General features: G+C 40.1%; 2 long non-coding RNA genes and 1 pseudogene across 2 annotated transcripts; 1 reads left to right on the top strand and 2 right to left on the bottom strand.

Moving 5' to 3' along the window:
- Gm14412 overlaps positions 1 to 22,610 on the bottom strand; it is a 130,245-nt pseudogene that overhangs the window by 35,731 nt on the left and 71,904 nt on the right.
- Gm52574 lies at positions 819 to 2,202 on the top strand. Its single transcript, XR_003954138.1, has 2 exons — positions 819 to 873; positions 1,617 to 2,202. It is a non-coding gene; the product is annotated as a predicted gene, 52574 (long non-coding RNA).
- Positions 824 to 7,341, bottom strand: Gm41987. Its single transcript, XR_878656.2, has 2 exons — positions 7,270 to 7,341; positions 824 to 1,146 (listed from the first exon to the last, which is right to left on the bottom strand). It is a non-coding gene; the product is annotated as a predicted gene, 41987 (long non-coding RNA).

Genomic DNA, 22,610 nt, shown 5'->3' on the forward strand with positions numbered 1-22,610 from the left:
GAGCAAATGTATCACTTATGTAACCATCCAAGTCAATGCCAGGTACCAGCTTATACTCAAGTATTTTCATAGAAGTGTAGCTACAGACTAGTGAACTGCCATTTGAGTGCTAGGAAGTGAAATGGGTTTGAGCAGTGCTCTTAACAACAACTGAATGATCCCTTAGCCCACTAACCTACTTTCAATAATATAAGAGACAGTACTATACATTACAGATTTGAGATACAAACACCAGCTTTGAGGAAAGCTGAAAGAAGATGGTGACTTTGAGGAAACAAAGCTGTGTGTGCTTCAGGTGACAGAGCTAGAAGAGTGGGAATTCCTAAGACATTGTGGCTAAGGCAATATCATCATAACCTCAAGTTCCTGAACAAGAAACTGTAAGTTTTGATGGATTCCCTGGTGAATTTTGGTCTTGTTTGTTCTGTTCATTGTTTATAATGCTCTGATTCTTTCTGGTAAGGCTTCTTTTGTGACATTGTGTGTTGAAAGCATAATAGGCTCTCTTTAGGATATGGTAGTCATGTTAGATAAACAGGTGTTTTCACGTTTGAGGAAACAGATGGTAGTTAAATTAATATGGCTCCCATAGACTCATAGGTTTGTATACATGTTTCCTAGTTTGTGGAACTGTTTGGGAAGGAACACAGGTCTGCCTTTTTTGGAAGAGGTGCAACACTTGGGTGCATTTTCAGGCTTTAATCTCTTCTGAACCCGTCCATATTGCAAGCTCCCACTTTCGTGGAGTTCAAAATATGAGTTCTCACCTTTCCCTTGATTTACAGCTAAGACCTTGTAATCCAAGAGGAACTTTCCAGATGCATTTATGTCCAACATTTTTATAATTTATGGATGATTCTGGATGACTATGAGGTAAGAATGCCCTTCAATATCTCAGCTTTTACATTTGACCATCTTCAGAAAAGAATTTAACTTAACTTTCATAGGAGTAGGCAAACTTATGTGTAAATGTGTCTAGATTCCCTGAGTAAAATCTCAATACTCCCACACTTGAAGAAAGGCGTTGCTTTGGAAATGGCTCCTGTGCTCTCCTTACTCATCACAGGAAGAATCTTTTGCAGGTGTTCTGTCTTGTCTGCTGTGCTAGGTATTCTTGTCAGTCAAATTGACCACATCTGGAATTAGCTGAAACAGAAAGAGTTGGGTACTGTGAGGTATTTTTCTTAATTATAGTTTTCAATCTGGGAAAAGTATTTTTAATCTGGGTCTTTTGTGGTGATAAGATTCACCTTGAATCCATAATTGGTCTTTCAAACATATACTTTGTGTTTATGGAAACATTAAATTTACTTTACTCAACCAATTATTGTCTCCTCTTCTTGACTCCAAATCTGTGTATTTGCTACCTCTAAGGATCAAGAAGTGTTTGTTGTTCATTTAGTGGCAGGCTCAATTCACTTAGCATAAGGACCTCCAGGGGTTTTGAATGAGAATCATTGCAATACACTTATATGTTTGAATACTTGGTCCCTAGATGGTGGGAAATTTAGGAAGGATTAGGGATGTGGCCCTGTTACAGGAGGTGTGTCAGTGGTGGAAGGCAGACTTTGAGGTTTTCCTAAACCCAACAAATCTGAGTGTTTTTTTTTTCCTAGCTTGTCCTTCTTTTCTACTTTGATAGTAGATCAAGATGTAATGTCTACCTACTAAGGCAACTCCATGCAACCTACTGATTGCCACATTTCCTGCCATTATGATCCTTTGGTTTGGTTTTGTTAAAAACAACAACAACAACTTCCCAGACATTCAGTTTTACCAATGAAGACTGAGGAGGCTGATGAAGTTGTGAATGCCTTCAAGACCAGAGAGGCAGAGAAAGAACCAAGCTTAACTTCCTCAACTGACTTTCCAGAGGAAAAGGGCCCTTTCCCCTCCTCCAAACTGTGCTAAATACTCTTCAACTAATGCCTTTCCTTTCCACATCCTGTGTTCATTTCCTCTCAACTGGCAACTTGCTTACATATTAACCTATGGTCTACTTTATTTACTCCTGTTTACAGAAAGCTCTTACTTAGTATTAAAGTTGTATGCTAGAGCTGAGCCACAGCACAACAAGAAACAAGTATTTTTCACAATCTTGAGGTTCACCATGTGATTGAATATCCTCCAACAATGGCCACAAACACTTATTGTATTTACCTTGAAAGTATAAGTCCCCAATAAACATTTCTTTATGTTGCTTTTGTTTGGTGTTTTTTCACAGCAATAAAAAAATGGAGAGACTTCAGAGTTCATCCACTTTATGGCCAGTGTCATGACTGATATTATGATATCTGCATAGATCATGTTTTGCTTCACCTCTCTAAAGGAACTCTGGCTGCTTCTACTTCAAGGTCTTGAGAATACAGTTGTGATGAGCCTGGGTGTGGAAAGCTATATGACACTTGGTTTTCAGTTCTTTTAAGCAGAACTGTGGGCTACCATGTTAATTCTGTTGTTAGCAGTCCTTTAGATGTCACCATACCACTTTCTATAGTTATCGGATCCTCTCATGATCCACCAACAATGCACAGGAGCTCCAGTTTGTCCATAGACCAGAACACTTGTTGTCTTTTGTTTGTCTTCACTACCATAAATAAAGATGAGGGTGTGATGGATCCTTTTAATTGTCAACTTGGCACAATCTAGATCCACCTGAGAGAAAAGTCTCAAGGAGTCCTCATCTGAATCAGGTTAGCCTCTGACTATAGTTGTGTGATACTGTCACAATTATGTTAACTAAGAAGAGAATCACCACCATGAGTCACTCCATTGTCTGGGCAGGGATTCAGGTTCTTTAAGAATGAAGAAAGTGAATTGTGCACTAGCACATATGCTCTGAGCACTCTCTGCGCTTGACTTTGGATATGTGTGACCTCTTGTCTCAGGCTCTTGATACCATCACATCATCCAATAATGGCCTATACCCGGAAACTATGAGCTAACATCACTTTTACTTTCCCAAGTCGGTTATATTAGGATATTTTATTTTAACAATAGCGAAGAGGCTTACCCTTAAATTTAAGCACTTTGTTTCTGTTTTGAGGATTTTTTTAAAATGAAACTTAAAATATATATGGCATGAAAGGTGTTGTCCAAAGAATGCCATGTGCACACATCTCCTCCCTGGTGTAGTTCTTTTGAGGACAACCTCCCTCTTTCTCAGCCTCTTTCAGGCACCCTTCATTTCTCCAGGCAGGAAACTGCAGATTCCTACTCTACTAAACCTGGCATAGCTCAAAGCAGTGTTGATCAACAGGCATTACCTCCAATCTGAAACTAACTCAGGAGGTTATGGGACTCAGGGTTCTCAATGGAGTTGTATAAGGAAGAACTGATTGCTGAGGGAGAGAAAACTCTCTGGTAGAGCAGCCTGCAAAAAGTGTAGCAAACTCCATGGATTCAGCCCCCCAAGGCATCACTCATGTTGGGTGGCTTTGTTAGTGATGCAGGTAGCTGACTATGTCAACCATGTTCCTACAAGAACAATGAAAATATCCCTTCCCTTCCTGGGCAAGAGACACAGTTCTGCGTGTGTTTGGGTGTTTTGACAGAAGTTTCCAAAAAAAGTGAAGAGCCACCCAAAATGGAATGCCTCCAACTGGTGGCCCAGCTTTAGGAGAAAGTGAGAGGAAAATCTTTCATCTTCATCTATTTGGACCACAGATGGAATAGGACAGGTTACTTTCAACATCCAACCCTGCCTCCCTCTCCCCATCTGCATCCCACTCCCACCTGTCTTCCACTCATCCCCAAATGCCTCCCAGCCTCCCCAACCTGTCTCCTGCTTTTCACCCTGCCTTTCTCACCATGATAGACTCCAACAAAACAAGATAAAACTCTCCTTTCCATACTTCTAAGATATTTTTGTTGGATATTTATTCAAAGCAACAAGAAATATCAGTGATGTACCAAGCAATATTTGGATGAAGACATCTCATGTCTCTCAACATCCTCTATCTAGGAGGAACAGAAGTTCCTTCACATCTCCCTGGGAAACAGAGAACCACAAATGCCCCACTAGTCACTTGTTTGTATCAGCATCCAGGATGAGTGCCTGACCTAAAGCCAATTTCTTAGTTGACAAGTGAGAAGCTCCTGGGACATCCTATGAACTGTCACTGCCATGGAGCCAGGATCCCACCTCAGTGTTGGGACATCAGAGCTGGTGCTAAGTGGGCAGACTACAGGGAAATGTCTATAAAAGATGAAAAATGGCTTCAAAGAGGACAGGGGCAACAGTGACAGTGTTTCTACAAAGAAAAAGAAGGCAGGGGCTTCTCCAATTACCCCCTCCCACACTCCATGAGTTACCATGGGTAAAGAAGGTTCTTGTTTCCTCTTGCAGGGACTTTAGGTATTGCTCAATATTTGTGTGTGTGTGTGTGTGGGGGGGTGTTGAGCAGGTGGTGCCAGAAAACAACAGGAGTGAAATAAAACTATTTAAAAGGTTTCTTTGCTTTCATAAACTTCATTTCAGTGCAGCTTATTAATAAAAAATATACCTGTGATTGTATATGAATAAAATACCATTGTGTTATGTGGTATTACAGGGTCATCATCTTACCTGATATCAAATTATATGACAAGGCTGTAGTAATAGAAATCAGCATGTACTAACACATAACCAGACACAGCTTGAAGCACTGGAATAGAAGATCCACATATAACTGCATGAAGTCACATTATCTATGACAAAGACACACACAATTTTACACATGAACCACTACTTACATGCTCTCAAACACACCACACATGCACATGTACTGACACCTGCTGAAACACACACACACACACTCACCTGTACTCCAGCCACATGGTCACAGCTACATAGGCACACATACACCCACATAAACATGCTCACACACAAAGGCACACCATATACCTGATCCCTGCTTATACACATGTAGAACACCACACACAAATGCACACAAACACACATGAAGCCCCCACTCCCCACATGCTCACACACATGCACCCCCCAAATGCCCTCACACACAGACATGCACATATGCAATGCCCCATATGCACATGCACACATGTAACCCAAACACATGTACGCACACAGGTGATGACACACATAAATGCAAACATACAGCCCCACATACATGTGCATGTGCAATCCCTCCACACACACATACACATGCCCTCCCGCCCATATGCTCATAGATACACATAAACACACACATCTCCATACACATACTAACACACATACACGTACCCCCACACTAATACACATGCCTACATGCTCCCCTAAAGCCGACAATCAATATTTAGGAAAATAAAGCCACATCTTCTCATCCTGCACAGAACTTAATCCCAGTCGGATCAAAAACATCAACACAGGACCCCACACTCCAAGACTGCACCAGAACCAGCAAAGAATCTGCATCCACATAGAAGTATGGGAGTGGGATTTCTAAACAGGACCCTGGTGCTGCAGAGGATGAAAGCAATTACTTTCAAAGGGAACCACATGCAGCTAGAACTTCTGTAGAGTGACCTGTCAGGTGAGTGAAGAGGAAAGGCCCACAATACAGGAGAGGTATCTCTGCCAGATGCTCATCTGGAAGATCAGTGGATAGAATATACAAAGAACTTAAAGGAAGTCTAACCATTAAAAACTTAGAAAAATAAAGGGGGGGGGGAACAGGCATTGGGAAGCTAAGGAAAGCCGGGCAGTGGTGGCACACAACTTTATTTTATTTATTTTTTTTTAAATATTTTTAAAGATTCATTTATTTATTATATGTAAGTACACTGTAGCTGTCTTCAGACAATCCAGAAGAGGGAGTCAGATCTTGTTACGGATGGTTGTGAGCCACCATGGGCACACAACTTTAATCTCAGCACTTGGAAGGCAGAGGCAGGCACATTTCTGATTTCGAGGCCAGCCTTGACTACAGAGTGAGTTCCAAGACAACCAGGGCTACACAGAGAAACCTTGTCTCGAAAAACAAAACGAGAGAAAGAGAAGGGGGGAGGGAGGGAGGGAGGGAAGGAGGGAGAGAGAGAGAGAGAGAAAGAGAGAGAGAGAGAGAGAGAGAGAGAGAGAGAGAGAGAGAGAGAGAGAGAGAGAGAGAGGCTAAAAAGATGGCTCAAAGAATACTATTGCAGAGGACCTCGATTCAATTCTCAGTGCCAACACAGTAGCACAGAACTGTCTAAAACACCAGTGCAAATGATTCACTGCCCACTACAGACCTATGAGGGAAACAGGCATGCATGCAGTACACATACAAGCAGGCAAAACACTCAAACACATAGAATAATAAAATAATTTTTAATTCGAAAAAGAAAGGCTGAACTGAGGAAAGGAAGGGGAGAATGGGGTAAATCAAAGGGTGGGTTTCACTTTTTCATTCCTGACTTCTACTTGCTAGTAGTTTTAATCTTAGAACTAGACACTATCTTCTGTCTGACACACTTGATCCTTTAGGGCATGGTACTGTTGTCTCAAAACTAAAAGCTGCACTGCACTAATTCTTATTCTAATAAAGACGATAACACACATGGACCTATAATTAAATAGAGAAGCAAAATCTAAAGTGGTCCCATAAGGGTAGTAAGTAGGGTGGTCAAGAGAACAAGATAAGGTTTTCTGCATTGTGGCGTCTAATGTAGACCAAATCTCTAACTTGGAACTGATGTGGGGCTTGAAGTCTCCTTCTCTTGAGTAGGCCTTCTGGGGCTGCTTCTTTGCTCCCTGTCTCACTCACTTGAGCTCCTTGAGCCTAGTGAAAAAGGCTGGGAAAGCAGCACGTCAGCACTATGTACAGAGGCTATTTCTACCAGTGGAGCCTCCCCACCCCCCATACAGTGATTTATAGAGGGTTGAAAGATCATGACAGAATGTAAAAGGCCACAGAAGCCCTGAAATTGGCAAAGTAGATTTCACTGTTAGTATAACTAGCTTCACTGATTTAGAAAAATAGAGGAGCACAATGCTCTGGCTGCTCCTCGAACCTGTGTGTTTGTCAATGTTCTGACAAGGTGTGTCCCCATTGCTGTAACTCACTGCCAAGTGTCTGTGGTATTGTTTGCTATATTGGTTGCTGGGAAAGAGTCAGAAAATCTCCCCAGCAACCACAGTAGGGGCCAATCTGGAGTTGTTGCACCTTCATTAGACTCTTTCCATGTTTCCCTCCCATACCCATTTCAAGAGGAATCAATCATTTTAGAATAGACATTGTTTAGATCTGAAAATCCCCTACTTCCCCCCTTCTCCTTTTCCCCTTAAGGACCCATAAAAACTGAAACCCCTTTTACCTCATGGTTGACTCCTCTAACCCTGCGTGGGATACGAGTTGTCTCCATAGCTCTGGCTTTCCCCGAATAAAGCCTCGTGTGGTTTGCATCAAGCTTGGTCTCTCCTGAGTTCTTGGGGGTCTGCTATTATCCCGACGCCTGAGTGAGGGGCTCCTCTTGGAGTCTTTCAGGGTCAGTCCAAACTGTCCAGGAGTGTTTCTAACCCTGAAGAGCACAAAGGGTAGGAGAGCTATCTAATCATTAATGCTAGTCTCCGCTGTCAATTTGTTAAGGGTCTCTTTAATGGTTATATTTATCTTCTCTACCTGTCCTCAGCTTTGGGGCATGTATGCACCTCCTTGTCTTTTTTGATAACTTTAGATTGGAAATTGATTTTATTTGATATTAGAATGGCTAGTCCAGCATGTTTCTTTAGACCATTTGCTTGGAAAATTGTTTTCCAGCCTTTTACCCTGAGGTAGTGTCTGTCTTTTTCCCTGAGATGGGTTTCCTGTTAGCAGCAAAAAGTTGGGTCCTGTTTATGTAGCCAGTCTGTTAGTCTATGTCTTTTTATTAGGGAATTGAGACATTGATATTAAGATATAATAAGGAAAAGTACTTGTTGCTTCCTGTTATTTTTGTTGTTAGAGTTCAGATTCTGTTCTTGTGGCTGTCTTCCTTTAGGTTTGTTGAAGGCTTACTTTATTGCTTTTTCTAGGGCTTAGTTTCTGTTCTTGTGTTGGTGTTTTCCCATTATTATCCTCTGAAGGGCTGGGTTCATGGAAAGGTATTGTGTGAATTTGGTTTTGTCATGGACTACTTAGGGTTCTCCATCTATGGTAATGGAGAGTTTTGCTGGGTATAGTATCCTGGGCTGGCATTTGTGTTCTCTTAGGGTCTGTATAACATCTCTCCAGGATCTTCTGGCTTTCAAAGTCTCTGGTGAGAAGTTTGATGTAATTCTAATAGGCCTGCCTCTATATGTTACTTGACCTTTTTCCCTTACTGCTTTCAATATTCTATCTTTATTTAGTGCATTTGTTGTTCTGATTATTATGCGTCGGGAGGAATTTCTTTTCTGGTCCAGTCTATTTTGAGTTCTGTAGTTTCTTTGTATGTTCATGGCCATCTCTTTCTTTCGGTTAGGGAAGCTTTCTTCTATAATGTTGTTGAATATATTTACTGGTCCTTAGATTTGAAATTTTCCATTGTCATCTATCTATAATTTATAAGTTTGGTCTTCTCATTGCATGCTGGATTTCCTGCATGTTTTGGGTTAGGATCTCCTTGCATTTTCTTTGATTGTTGTGACCATGTTCTCTATGGAATCTCCTGTACCTGAGATTCTCCCTTCCATCTCTTGTATTCTGTTGCTGATGCTAGCAGCTATGGTTCCTGATTTCTTTCCTAGGTTTCTATCTACAGAGTTGGCTACCTCTGGGTTTTTAAAATCGTTTCTACTTCCATTTTTACATCTTGAATGGTTTTGTTCAATTTCATCACCCCTTTGGTTTTGTTTTCCTGTAGTTCTTTAAGGGATATTTATGTTTCCTTTTTAAGGTCTGCTACCTGTTTAGAAGTGATTTCCTGTAATTCCTTTGGGGATTTTTGTGCTTCCTATTTAAGGGCTTCGACATGTTTAGCAGTGTTCTCCTGAATTTCTTTAAGTGAGTTATTAATGCACTTCTGAAAATCCTATACCAGCATCAAGAAATATGATTTTAGACCTTAATCTTGCTTTTCAGGTGTGTTGGCATATTCAGGACTTGCTGTGGTACGTTCTGATGATTTCCAGTGGTCCTGGTTTCTGTTAGTAAGATTCTTTCCTTTGCCTTTCGCCATCTGGTAGTCTCTTGTGTTAGATATTCTAGCTGTCTCTGGTTGGAGCTTGTTTCTCCTGTGATTCTTTAGCCTCTGTCATGACTCTTGGGAGACCAACTCTCTCCTGTGATCCTGTGGTCAGAACATGCTCTGCAGGCAAGCTTTCCTGTTGCAGAGTATGTACACAGAAGTCTGGAGCTCATATCCACCTCCTGATTCCTGGGGTCAGAGCCCTCCCTGGAGGCTGACTCTCCTCAGGCAGGGAAGGTGTGCAGGGCTCTGAGTGTTAGGTCTTTTCATCTAGCTGAGGATAAAGGCCTGAAGGGACCCTGTCCAAGAAGCTTAGTTGCTTCTGCTGCCCACTTACTCTCCTGCATAAACTGGTCTCAGTGATCCCAAGATTCTGGATGTGCTAGGGCCTGCCTTTGTCCTTTGACCCTGTTGCTGCTAGCACAAGACCTTCTGGATTTTTTGGAAGTGATGTTGCATTCCACTCACCAGTGATCTCAAGGACCCGGGTGTGCTAATGGAAGTGCAGCATGGAGAATCCTCTGAGGACATTTGGGCCCTCTGCCTAGATCATGCCGAATATGGCATGGGGGTGGGGGGTGGGGGAGGAAGGAGCTGACCAGAAGTTAAACCCAGCTGCTGGTCAGGCTGCTGTCCTTTGTCCCTGTTTCTGCTACCACAAGACCCTCTGGATTTTGTGGAACTTACGTTGCGCTCCACTCACCAGTGATCAAGGACCTAGGTGTGCTAGTGTGCCAGCCATGTGGAGACTCCTCTGGAAACATTAGGGCCCTCATTAGAGATCCCTCATCAAAGATCGCTTCAAACACTCGTAAACAATCACTACCTGCTCATTTATCCTTTAAAGAAATTAAACAAATCTCATAGATTTCTCTCTATTCTTTTTTTCTGATTATAGCTCTGAGCAGCCTCTACCATCTAGCTCTGACTCTGCTTTCTGGGCAGCCTGTCTCTTTGTACTGTACCTCCAAGCTCAAACTATCAGAGACAGACAGAAATCTTTAAGAAGAGTTTATGGTAAACCAGACTAACAAGGATGTCTGGATCAGCTTGGGGGATTTTGCTGAGACCCAGCTCATTACAGAAACCCAAGAATTAAGCATAACAATTCAGCTCAACTTTTGTTTTAGTTGTGAACCTGCCCAGCTTGGTGAGGAATCAGATGGCTCTGCAAAACCAGTGACTCTGCTAAGAATCCAATTTTCCTCATCTCTTAATTTCACATCTTAGCAGTTGTTTATCATTTGAGAATGTCAAATTAGTTTTTAATACTGCATTCCAGCCTATAGGTGTGATGCCCTCTGTAGACTTAGTTGGTTACTCTGCTCTACTATAGGATGCCACCTGTGCAAGTTCCTAGCTCAGCTTGCAAGTGCTTTGGAGTCTGAAATGAAAGACAAACAGCTATATTTAATATGCCAAATTAGCTCATTGGCTGGGACACTCCCAAACATCCACATTGCTATTGGCTCCCCTGTGATACACCTAATTTCCTAAATCTAGAGCCCATCTTTGCTACCCCAGAATCAATCAGAGGAGGGAACACTGGGGTTACTCTTCCCCATCTATTATGTGGCTGGTATTCTGTCTTTCCCAGCTCTCAAGCTGCATCCAGTTCCTTTACTGGTATGGAGATCGTGTTTGTTCCCCTTGCCATGAATACAAAAGTCCTGCCTTTGTCTCCTGCCTAGCCATTGGCTACTGGCACTTATGTTTCCGATTTATAATCAGCTTGGGGCAGGGAATCTCAGTGTCCCAATACGGGATTATCATGCAATTTGGGAAAATTTAACAGGAGTAGCATGAGAACCAATACACGATTGGGAATAAGCAGAAAAACCAAACCAAACCAAACACCAGGCCCTAAGTATTGCCTTTTTGTTATTACCCTGCATTTACTCATATGCTGAAACTAAGTTCAAGTTTCCAGGCATGGGGTCTTGTGGAGATCCAACCTCACTTTACTCATATATTCTTCTTGAAAACATAATGACTGTCTGTAACAATGCTTTCTGCTTTTCATTGTGCTCCTCAAAACATAAGACCTGTACTTTACCACCAAAGAACAAATCCATATGATTGGTTAAACTATAACACCCATATTCTATAACAGTTGACACTGTAAACTACATAAGCCCCTATCCCTAAATCCTGATTGGTGTGAAAATGAAGCTATAATTTGGAAGGAATGTTTCTGCCTGTCCATCGTTTTCATAAAATATTTTTACTTCTTCATTTCTTTATTGTATAATCTCTTTTTTTACAATCCAACTTTATACACCTTTTCTTATTCAGGGTTTCTATTCCTGCACAAACATCATGACCAAGAAGCAAGTTGGGGGGAGGGAGAAGAGTTTATTCGGCTTATACTTTCATACTGCTTGCTGTTCATCACCAAGGAAGTCAGGACTGGAACTCAAGCAGGTCAAGAGGCAGGAGCCGATGCAGAGGTCATGGAGGGATGTTTCTTTACTGGCTTGCTTCCCCTGTCTTGCTCAGACTGCTCTCTTAGAGAACCCAAGACTACCAGCCCAGAGAGATGGTCCCCACAAGGGGCCTTTCCCCTTGATCACAAAATGAGAAAATGTCTTACAGCTGGATCTCATGGAGACATTTCCCCAACTGAAGCTCCTTTCTCTGTTATAACTCCAGCTTGTGTCAACTTGACACAAAACTAGCCACTACAATTGACCCCTTGTCAACTTGACACACAAACACATCACAACTAAGCCTCAACCCTTAGTTTCTTATTCATCCCTAAGTTCTAAGCAACTTTGAAAGCCCCACAATCTTTACATAGTAAAAGTTAAATCTTTTAAAATATCCAATATCCTTTAAAATCCAAAGCCTTTTACAATTAAAAGTCTATTAACTATGGAATCCACTAAAATAATTTCTCCCTTCAAGAGGGAAAAATATTAGTGTACAGTCACAATCAAAAGCAAAAATTAAACTCCAACTGTCCAATGTCTGGGATCAAACTCACGATCTTTTGGGCTCCTCCAAGGGCTTGGGTCACTTCTCCAGCCCTGTCCTTTGTAGCACACAGATTGTCCTCTAGGCTCCAGAAGCCTGTACTTTATTGTTGCTGCTGTTATTGGTCATTCATGGACCTAGTGACTCCAAAACACTACATCATCTCTTCAGTACTGGGACATCAATTTTACCTGAGTTTGCACCTTCACCAATGGCCTTCCATGACCTCTCAAATGGCAGGGCATCAGCTGCTCTGCATTATCCCTTCATGCTTTCAAAACCAGTACCATGTGGGTAACTGTAACACATTACCAAGTCCAGGCATAGCACAAGGTACAAACTTGACTATATAACACTGCCTCTGTGCTCTCAGAAAACACTTCCCAGATGATGGTCCTCAATGATGCTGGTTTCTTCTTAATCACTGCTAATTTCTCAGCTCCAGCTAACCAGCATCAATAGTCCCAGTAAAGCAAAGTTTTCACTCTAGAAATTCTGGTATCTTGTTCATCACAGCTGATTCTTCAGACCTAGCTAACCAGAACCACAGAATCTTCACAATCCAAAATAGCAATGGACCTCAAAAGCGTCTTTAATTTTTCCTGTGAAATTTCATAAGCCAGGCCTTCATCTTCTGCACTGTTCTCAACATTATCTTCCAAACTCCTACACAACATCCCACAGAGTTCTTAACACAGAATGGATCTTCTAGCCCAAAGTTCCAAAGTCCTTCCACAGTCCTCCCAAAACATGGTCAGGTTTTCACAGGAATACCCCACTCCTCATACCAATATGTCTTAGTCATAGTTTCTATTCCTGCATAAACATCATGACCAAGAAGCAGTTGGGGAGGAAAGGGTTTAATCCAGCTTACACTTTCCACATTGATATTTATCTCCAAAGATTGTCAGGACTGTAACTCAAGCAAGACAATAAGAATCATGCCTTGTATCCCCTTGATCTCCTTTGTATGATTATTCTCATGATGATGATGAATTAGAAATGTTTAAAGGCCTCCCCATATTGAATGCATTCATGGGTTTCTCTTTCATAATGATGAAGATTTGGGAAATCTGAAAAGGTTTCACCATATTATATTCCTAAATTTCTTTGCAGTATGGATTGTTTGATTGTGAAGACTCTAGAAATATTCAAAAATCTTCACCATGTTAAATACACGCAGCATTTTGTCTACATTATATTTTCTTTTGTGTCTTTGAATATGACTGAGAAATAAAAGCAATACCACATGGCTTGCAAACATAGAGTTTCTCACCTCTATGTCTTCTTTTATGTATTTGAAGTATTTAATGTACAAGGCTTTGTTCATTTGATAACTTTCATAGGGTTTCTCTCAACTGTGTCTCCTTTTATTTACTTAAGGACTACTGTGATTTATAAAATGTTTACCACAAGGGGAATCCCAGGGCCAAAACGGGGGAGTGGGTGGGTAGTGGATTGGGGGGGGGTGGGTATGGCGGACTTTTGGGATAGCATTGAAAATATAAACGAGGAAAATACCTAATAAAAATAAAATAAAATTTAAAAAAATGTTTACCACACTGCTTATATTCATAGTGTTTCTATCCAGTGTGTATACTTTTGTGTTGGGAGATGACTCTTTTGTACAATTGATTTCCCTAAATAGTGTTATTCAGAGGATTTCTCTCCACCTCATGTACTTTATGGATTTGAAGATGATTGTGCTGTAGAAGTGCTTTAAAACATTGCCAATATTCATAGGGTTTCTCTCCTGTACTTATCCCTTTATATATTTGGAGGCCACTGCTTTGTGAAAAAGGTGTAAAAGCACCATTGCTAACATTCAAAAATCTCTCTCCTATATGTGTTCTTTCATTTTGTTGATGACTGCTTTTTGAAAAAGTTTAACCACATTGGTTAAAATCAAAGCATTTCTCTCAACTATATGTGCTTTTATGTGTGTAAAGACTATTGGTTTTCGAAAAAGCTTTACCACACTGGGTACATTTAAATGGTTCCTCTTGGTATATGTTCATTTATGTACTTGGAGGTCAATGCTTGCTGCAAAGGCTTTATAACATTAAATACCTTCATAGAGTTTCTCTCCTGTATGGTCCTTTCTCTTTAAAGGTCACTCCTTCCTGCAAAGGCTTTACCACATTGGTTACATTCATATGGTGTCTCTCCTGTATGTGATCTTTTGTGACATTGGAGACCACTGTTTCCTGCAAAGGCTTTACCACACTAGTTACATTCATTGGGTCTCTCTCCTGTATGTGTTCGTTTATGTTTTTGGAGGCCACCACTTCTTGCAAAAGCTTTACCACATTGTTTACATTTATAGGGTTTCTCTCCTGTATGTGTTCGCTTATGTACTTGGAGGTCACTCCTTCTTTTAAAAGCTTTACCACATTGGTTACATTCATAGGGTTTCTCTCCTGTATGTGTTCGCTTATGTATTCGGAGATGACTGCTTTGTGCAAAGGCTTTACCACATTGTTTACATTCATAGGGTTTCTCTCCTGTATGTTTTTGTTTATGATTTTGGAGGTCACATTTTCTTGCAAAGGCTTTTCCACATTGATTACATTCATAGGGTTTCTCTCCTGTATGTGTTTGCTTATGTTTTTGGAGGTCACAGTTTCTTGCAAAGGCTTTTCCACATTGATTACATTCATAGGGTTTCTCTCCTGTATGTGTTCGCTTATGTATTTGGAGATGACTGCTCTGTGTAAAGGCTTTACCACATTGGTTACATTTGTAGGGTTTCTCTCCTGTATGTATTCGTTTATGTTTTTGGAGTTCACAACTTCTTTTAAAAGCTTTACCACATTGGTTACATTCATAGGGTTTCTCTCCTGTATGTGTTCGCTTATGTTTTTGGAGTTCACAACTTCTTTTAAAAGCTTTACCACATTGATTACATTCATAGGGTTTCTCTCCTGTATGTGTTCGCTTATGGATTTGGAGAGTACTGCTTTCTGCAAAGGCTTTACCACACTGTTTACATTCATAGGGTTTCTCTCCTGTATGTGTTCGTTTATGTTTTTGGAGGTCACTACTTCTTTTAAAAGCTTTACCACATTGGTTACATTCATAGGGTTTCTCTCCTGTATGTGTTCGCTTATGGATTTGGAGAGTACTGCTTTCTGCAAAGGCTTTACCACATTGTTTACATTCATAGGGTTTCTCTCCTGTATGTGTTCGTTTATGTTTTTGGAGGTCACATTTTCTTGCAAAGGCTTTTCCACATTGATTACATTCATAGGGTTTCTCTCCTGTATGTGTTCGCTTATGTTTTTGGAGGTCACAGTTTCTTGCAAAGGCTTTTCCACATTGATTACATTCATAGGGTTTCTCTCCTGTATGTGTTCGTTTATGTTTTTGGAGGTCACCACTTCTTGCAAAGGATTTACCACATTGGTTACATTTGTAGGGTTTCTCTCCTGTATGTGTTCGTTTATGTTTTTGGAGGTCATCACTTCTTGCAAAGGCTTTTCCACATTGGTTACAGTCATGGTGTTTCTCTCCAGTATGTTTTATTTCATACCTTTGACTATGACTCTCATATGCAAAGGCTTTACCACATTGAATGAACTCAGAGGGTTGCTCTGCAGAACAACTTCTTTCATGCCTACAAATACAATTAGCATATGTGAAATCTTTCTTACATTGATTATACTGATGAGTCTTTTCATCTGTATGAATTCTTTTAAAATTTGGTTTCATTGAAAAGAGCAATCAAATGTTAACATAATATTACTTTGTTTACATTCAAAGGAGTTCTACTAAATTATGGATTGTTTTACATCTTTGAGGGTACATGAAATGGGAACAGTACTGATTATCTGGCTCACCTTTATAACATACTTTTTCTATAAAAGGTTACTCACATATTTGAAAAAAAAACAGGAAGAACTCACAGTATTTGCACAATGATTGCATTCACAAATTTTGTTATCATGAGAGTAATACTACATTTGGAATATGAACAAATGTAAAAGAAAAAAATTCTACTGCCTAAATTCTCATCACTATTTTCAGCAGTTTGAGTTGGTAAATGTCCCCAGCAATGTTCGGAAACAAATTATTTATAAACTTATAGGACATTTAGAATGTTGCTGAAAGTATGTTATACTGCATATCCTCTAATTGTTCTGTAAAAGTGAAAGGTATGTGGCTTCTTTCAATACTCCAATGCTCACAAGGCTTGTATCCTTCCTAACCTTTGACATCCACATCAAAAGTGAATAACAAGTGAAAATTCCACATTACATCCAGAGCTGACTTTTTTTTTCATCACAGAGATGTGGTAGAGAGATTAAGGTTTTTCCACAAAACCATTCTTGAATCTTATGAACTGTTCATATCACTAAATTTAGCAATGTTATTACAAGTATATCATCAAGCTCAGATATACTATGGATTATTTGCTCAATACTAGGTTTTAGAAATATACTTGTCACCTAATCACTGTGTGTTCCTTTTGCAATAGTTAAGCGATATAAGACTGAAGACACTCACACTTGTACAGCATAGCTCTACTAGGCTTGATTTAAACAGTAACATATCTGTTAAGCCATTATTTCTCTTTCTTTGAACTAAAGGAATGCCTTGCAAACAATAATTTCATATCTGCCATAGACATATATGATTTTATGAAATTCAGTAAACATCCATGACTGAAATCAGTGCTTATTGTACCCTAGTGGTTTTCTTTACTACTTGTAGCACATGTTAAACTTTCTTCATAGGCATTTTTTTCATCAGCTTGCAGAGGAAAATTACCTTCCATGACTTCTAGAAGTTTGAAAATGGTCTTCAATTGTATGTTCTTCCCAAATGTAACCTAAACCCAGTACCAGAGAAAGTATGTTACATTATTGGCAATTAGGTAACATTTAAATTACTAACTCCATTGAACTTTAAAACCATGAGTGATTTATTCAACATATTATTCCTCACTCTCAATTGAAATTACAAAAACAAATAACAATAACAAAGAAACAGTTGTGCATACACGTTACAAAGTAAATTTAAAGAATCACAATATTACCTATAGCTGTGAGATTTCTATGGGTCTCTAGCATCACATCTTTGTAGAGACTCTTCTGAGAAGGATCCAGCAAAGCCCACTCTTCCTGAGTGAAGTTCACCTGCACATCATCATAGGTGACTAAATCCTAAAAGATCCCAAACGTGTGTACATATATATGTATATATATATATATATATATATACACACACACACACACACACACATATATATATGATACAGATAACAGTGTAAAGGTGTACTTCAAAATGAATATTCGCTGACTGCACTGCCCAACCACATAGTACTTTTTAATCCAGTCTTTCACAATTGGACAACACAAACTTAAATTAATTAATGATCTCTGGGAACCTGACGCTTTCATATTAAGATGTTGGGTTTGGAACCAAGTAGAATGCTGCTAGACCTTCCCCATTTTTGTTCCCTGAGACCAAATATACAAGAGTTCCCTTAAGACTGCAGTTTCCTCTCACCTACCCATGTCACCTGTAGATACAAAAGACTTTTTTCCATCTCCCCTTCCCTACTTGCCAGATGTCCCCAACCCTTCTTAGCCCCCAACTATGGGCAGATACCCCAATCTCAACCATAGTCAGTTCTCCCGAAGAGCAAGAAGTCTGTCTAAAGAACAAGCCCACTATCTGTTATCCTAGACACAATTCTCATAGTAGCCCACAGAACTGCAACACAGTATCAGGGAAAGCTTCCTCTGCCCATTTCCATGTGACCAATTTTCAACTTTTTTTCAATAACTAAGGCAACTACACCAGGAACAATGTGAACTTGACTAATGTTACCTGTGCTAGTGTGTGTATAGAAATAAAATAAAATCATATTTCATGACTCCAATAAAGATAACTCAAAGTCACCCCTAAACTGTTATAAATTTGACCCTAGTTACTACTGATCTGTCTTCTGAACAGAGAGGCCCCATGCTCTAGAGCTCCCTCTGTCATTATAGATGATCAGAAAGTTGAGCTATTGTTCTATAGCTGTTCATGACCCTTAGTGATTTCAGGCTAAACCAGACCCACAGGAGCCCATATACAAAACAATGATGAATGATAATTTAATGTCTGCTTCCTGCCATATGCATTACATTCCAATCTATCCTATCCACCCACCCAGCACCATCAACACCTGAGAAACTTCTGCATTTCAGAAGCTCCTTTTGTAACCAAGAATTGAATTTCTGTGAATCATGCCATTTTGACAATAGGTAACAGAAAGGTAAAAGGAATCTAATCAAATATTTCTGAAGGATGATCACTGTCAGATCTTTACAACTAACTTCTACACTATAAAATTAGTCACACAAACCTGAATACGGAAGGGTCAAGAATTCTAGAAATCAAACCATTACTTTTCCAATGCTGTCCTATGGCACACCAAAGGCAATGCCTGTATATACACACTGCATAGTGACATTTAAGTTCCATACATTCCCACTCCCAGTGCTACTGAGCCACCCCCACCCCTGTAAATCCACACTCAGGAAGAGTCAAAGGACAAGGAGCTCTGTTATGATCATCACATGGACCAACAGAACCACACTCTGACCCACAGTCCATTTAGAACCAGAAGATTGGACTCAAATAGCTCTGCAGACTTGCTCCTCCTGTACTGTCAAGGGAGATTACTATAATAACCAGGAGATGGCTTGTGGTCTTCCAGGCAGCATTTAACACATGCATCTGAGGAGAATCCTGGTAAGAACCTACAAGCTACCTTCCACTAGTGTTCCTGATTGTTAGGCCTGCCCAGAGTCCCTCATTGGCATGGAAAACCCAGCTGGTCCTCAGTGCAACAGCAGCTCCTTCACTGTGTGATCACAGAGCAAAAGACTCAGACAGCTGAAACCTTCTAAGCTCTGCTGTTACACCCTACAAGCAGGCATAGCCCCAGTCTGGAAAATTTACCTTTAAAAGAATATTCTAATTCTGGAGACCAAGTATTTTCCATTATAAAGGTCCAGCGCCCTTTCTTTTTATATTCAATTATGCATGCAATACCCACTACAGCCATCTCTACTTCTTACTGGGGAAGTCCTGCAGCCAACCTGCAATCAAATTCATATATTAACAATAATTTAAAAGTGAAAGTAACTATGACTTTTAAAACTAGAAGCAGTTATTGGGCGAGAAAAAGGAAGAAAAAGAAGAAATAAAATGTAAAGACATCACTGCTTCTAGGTATGTTGGAGGAGAAAGTATATTATACACAAAAGAGTGAACATAGCCAGAACCAGTTATACCTGGGATAGAATAGAGTAGACATGACCTGGGACCTTGTGGAGAGAGGAAGGAGGGTAGTAGCAAGAGCCAGATCAAGATGATTAATGATAGATGAAAAGGTCAGTTACCAAATGATTGGATTGCATAAGGAATGGCAGCTGGAAGATTGGTAGTCCTAATGCTGGGGTAGATGGTGAGGTATGCAAGCAATATGGTGTCACAGGGAGGGCCTGTGATCTCATTTGTCATTGCCCTAATCTGAAAAATGCCAGAAGATGACCAGTATGGAATTTTACTGATTGTGTAAAATTGATTACTTGACTCCTCACGGTGAATGTCAACCACTGCCAAAGCAGAAAGGCCTCACCTACCTTATTCCTCCTCCTTTTCTGTGCTGCAAGTATACCAGCTTCAAAGTTGGTCAGTGAACTCAACCTTATACCTGTCCCTCTTTATTTGTAATCCCCTAATTTGTAACTCTGTAACCCAGGGAGGTTAGACAACACTCATTCCCTGGTGTCTTTTGTCACACTGATAAGTCACAACCCAGCCTGAAAGCAGTTGTAGGACTGTTTTCCAAGCCCTGGGCAGCAGAGGGAGGATTAGGAGTTCAAAGCAAGTCTTAACTACATGGCATAAAGAAAGTAGGAGCTACAGGAGATGTTTCTCTAAACAGACAGATATGAAATCTCTTTAAAAATAGGAATGAAATTCTTAATTTGGGGGCAATATTGGAGAATAGAAACACGTAAGAGGTCACCTATGCATAATGAAAATGAAATTTAAAAAGTAATACCAAAAAATAACTTTTTAAAAAGATAAAAATAATTGAAAAATATATTACTGTACTGATTTGATAAAGATCATGCCCTCTCTGGTAGAACTAATGGCATTAATAAGATAGTGTTTGACCTTGCCCCTATGTGCTTTGTTAACTACTGAGATCTATAATGTGACACACAGAGCTACAGCTAATGGCATGTGTTTTACATTTCTGAGCTCACTTAAATATATCACCAAGAATTGCACATATCTCATAATACAGATCTAAAATGGGAATTCATTCCCCACTGGCTCAAGCTAATCTGCCAAAATTAAACACCCACCAATCTAATATTACTAAATTATATCCATATATTAATACAATCTGTGAAATTACAAAATCATTCTCACTGCCTGTATCATGTCCTTCTCCAAAACAATGACCCCTGCAGCATACTCCCCTTTCCTTTAGTCTGTGACCAAGCTCTTGTCTGCACTGCATTATCTGACAGTGTACACAGGAAACTCTTTCCCTTGTTCTCATCCTGCCAAGTATATTTTTACACACAAGCCCCAGCTACAAATGTTTGTCCAGATGCAGGCTTATAATAAAGTTACTCAGAGGCCACAGTCTCGTCCAAAAGGAGATTAAGTCCAAAAAATACCTCACAGGTGGCCCCATTTGTCTGGCTGATGCTTACCACCCTGCCTCTGGGAAGACCTATTGCACAAGCATCCTTTGCTAAGATGCTAGCTCCTCCTCTTTGTGGGAGATGACATTGCACTTAGCACCTCTGAAGTTATTACCTTGCTTGAGCTAACCTCACAGCATCCAGCGAAGACACTAAGAACAGATCACACAGAAACACTGAGATCAGTTGAGTTAAACAGAGGACCATGCAGGCTTAGTCTCTGGAAGAGTCACTGCCACTTCTGACTGGCAACTCCTTGTGGAGGCTCTGATGGCTATTGAGTCTTATTGACATGAGCACCACCCTTAGGGTTAGAGTGTGCTGAAGGGACACAGCAGAGTGCTTCCAGCCTGGGCCAATCCTTTTCCAGATCTGCAGATTTGAAGTTCAGTAGCACCAGAGTGTTTCCTCCAACAGTCTGTTCCTTCACCAAGCCCTTGGGAGAGGCTAAAGTTCCTGATCCTTGCTGCCTAAGTGCCTGCCTCTCCCCTTTCTGGGCAGTGAGCCTGGGTTCACTGCTTTGAAAGTTTGGAGCTTGCTTGAGCTCCAATTCCAGCACTTCCCCTTCTTCCTCCTGGAATCAAGCTGGATAGCTTGCATACCCCAACAATCAGCTGACACTGGAGTTGCCAAACAGTCCACAGGGGGTCAGTGCCAGAATATTAGCAACTGAAGAGAGATTTTAGGACATAAGATTTTGTTTTGTGGCTTCAGGCTGGGTTAGGGTAAACTGCAAGCACTTTCCACCTAATGGCTATGAGCGAAGGCTCAGAGAAAAGCAGGACACATGTCAGACACTGTGAAGCACTCTTGTTAATCAGCTCATTGTCCTCAGTGGTTTGCTAAAACAAACATAACAACAACAAACCCACAGCTATATTGGGAAAATATATCACTGTACTGATTTGAAAAAGATCAAACCTTTCTTGGTTGAAGGAATGATATTAATAAGATAGTGTTTGACCTTGTTCCTATGTGCTTTGTTAACTACTGAGATCTATAATGTGACACACACAGCTACAGCTAATAGCATGTGTTTTACATTTCTGATACATAATATCTATATAGTACAGATCCTAAAACAGAAATTCATTATCACTGGCTCAAGAAAACTTGCACTAATTAAGCACCCACCAATCTATTTTATTTAATCACATGTATTATTTAATACATTTTGTGAAATTACAAAAGAATTCAACCTGCCTGACACTTATCATTCTCTAGAGTGGTGACACCTAAAGCAGATTCCCTTAAACTTTTGTCTATAATCTAGCCATCTCCTGCCCTATTTCACCTGATAGAGATAACAATAAACCATTGCTCCTGTTCTCTACTGAAGGTAGAAGAAATGAACAGTTCATTATATGACTCAAATGAGCTATTATAAAACACTACTTTGCTACATTCTTTAACTCAAGAATTTAGGAATTTATATCAAGAGGAAAGCAAGGTCATTGCCCTGGGGAGCAGCAGACCAGGATCAAGTATATATATATATATCTGAGTCAATATAGCTTGTCTTAGAAACATCTTTATAAGGGGAAGAAGAGACAGCTCTCCCAGAATTAACATATCATCCCAGAAAGCAATCACTGCATATACAACTAAAATATTAATTAGTAAAAATTTTAATGACATCATGGATTCAGCTGCGGCTAATGCTCAAAGACCAGCCAGCCAAAAACAGGTTTTTTGGATTCCACATATGCTCTCATCCATAAGCTTCTTTACAGTTCAGTCCCCTGGTTATTTTGAACAATTTAAATATGGACTGGAGATTACAAGTCCTACTTAAGACAGCTAGGAGAT

Source organism: Mus musculus, chromosome 2 (assembly GCF_000001635.26).
Source record: "Mus musculus strain C57BL/6J chromosome 2, GRCm38.p6 C57BL/6J".
Taxonomy (NCBI): domain Eukaryota; kingdom Metazoa; phylum Chordata; class Mammalia; order Rodentia; family Muridae; genus Mus; species Mus musculus.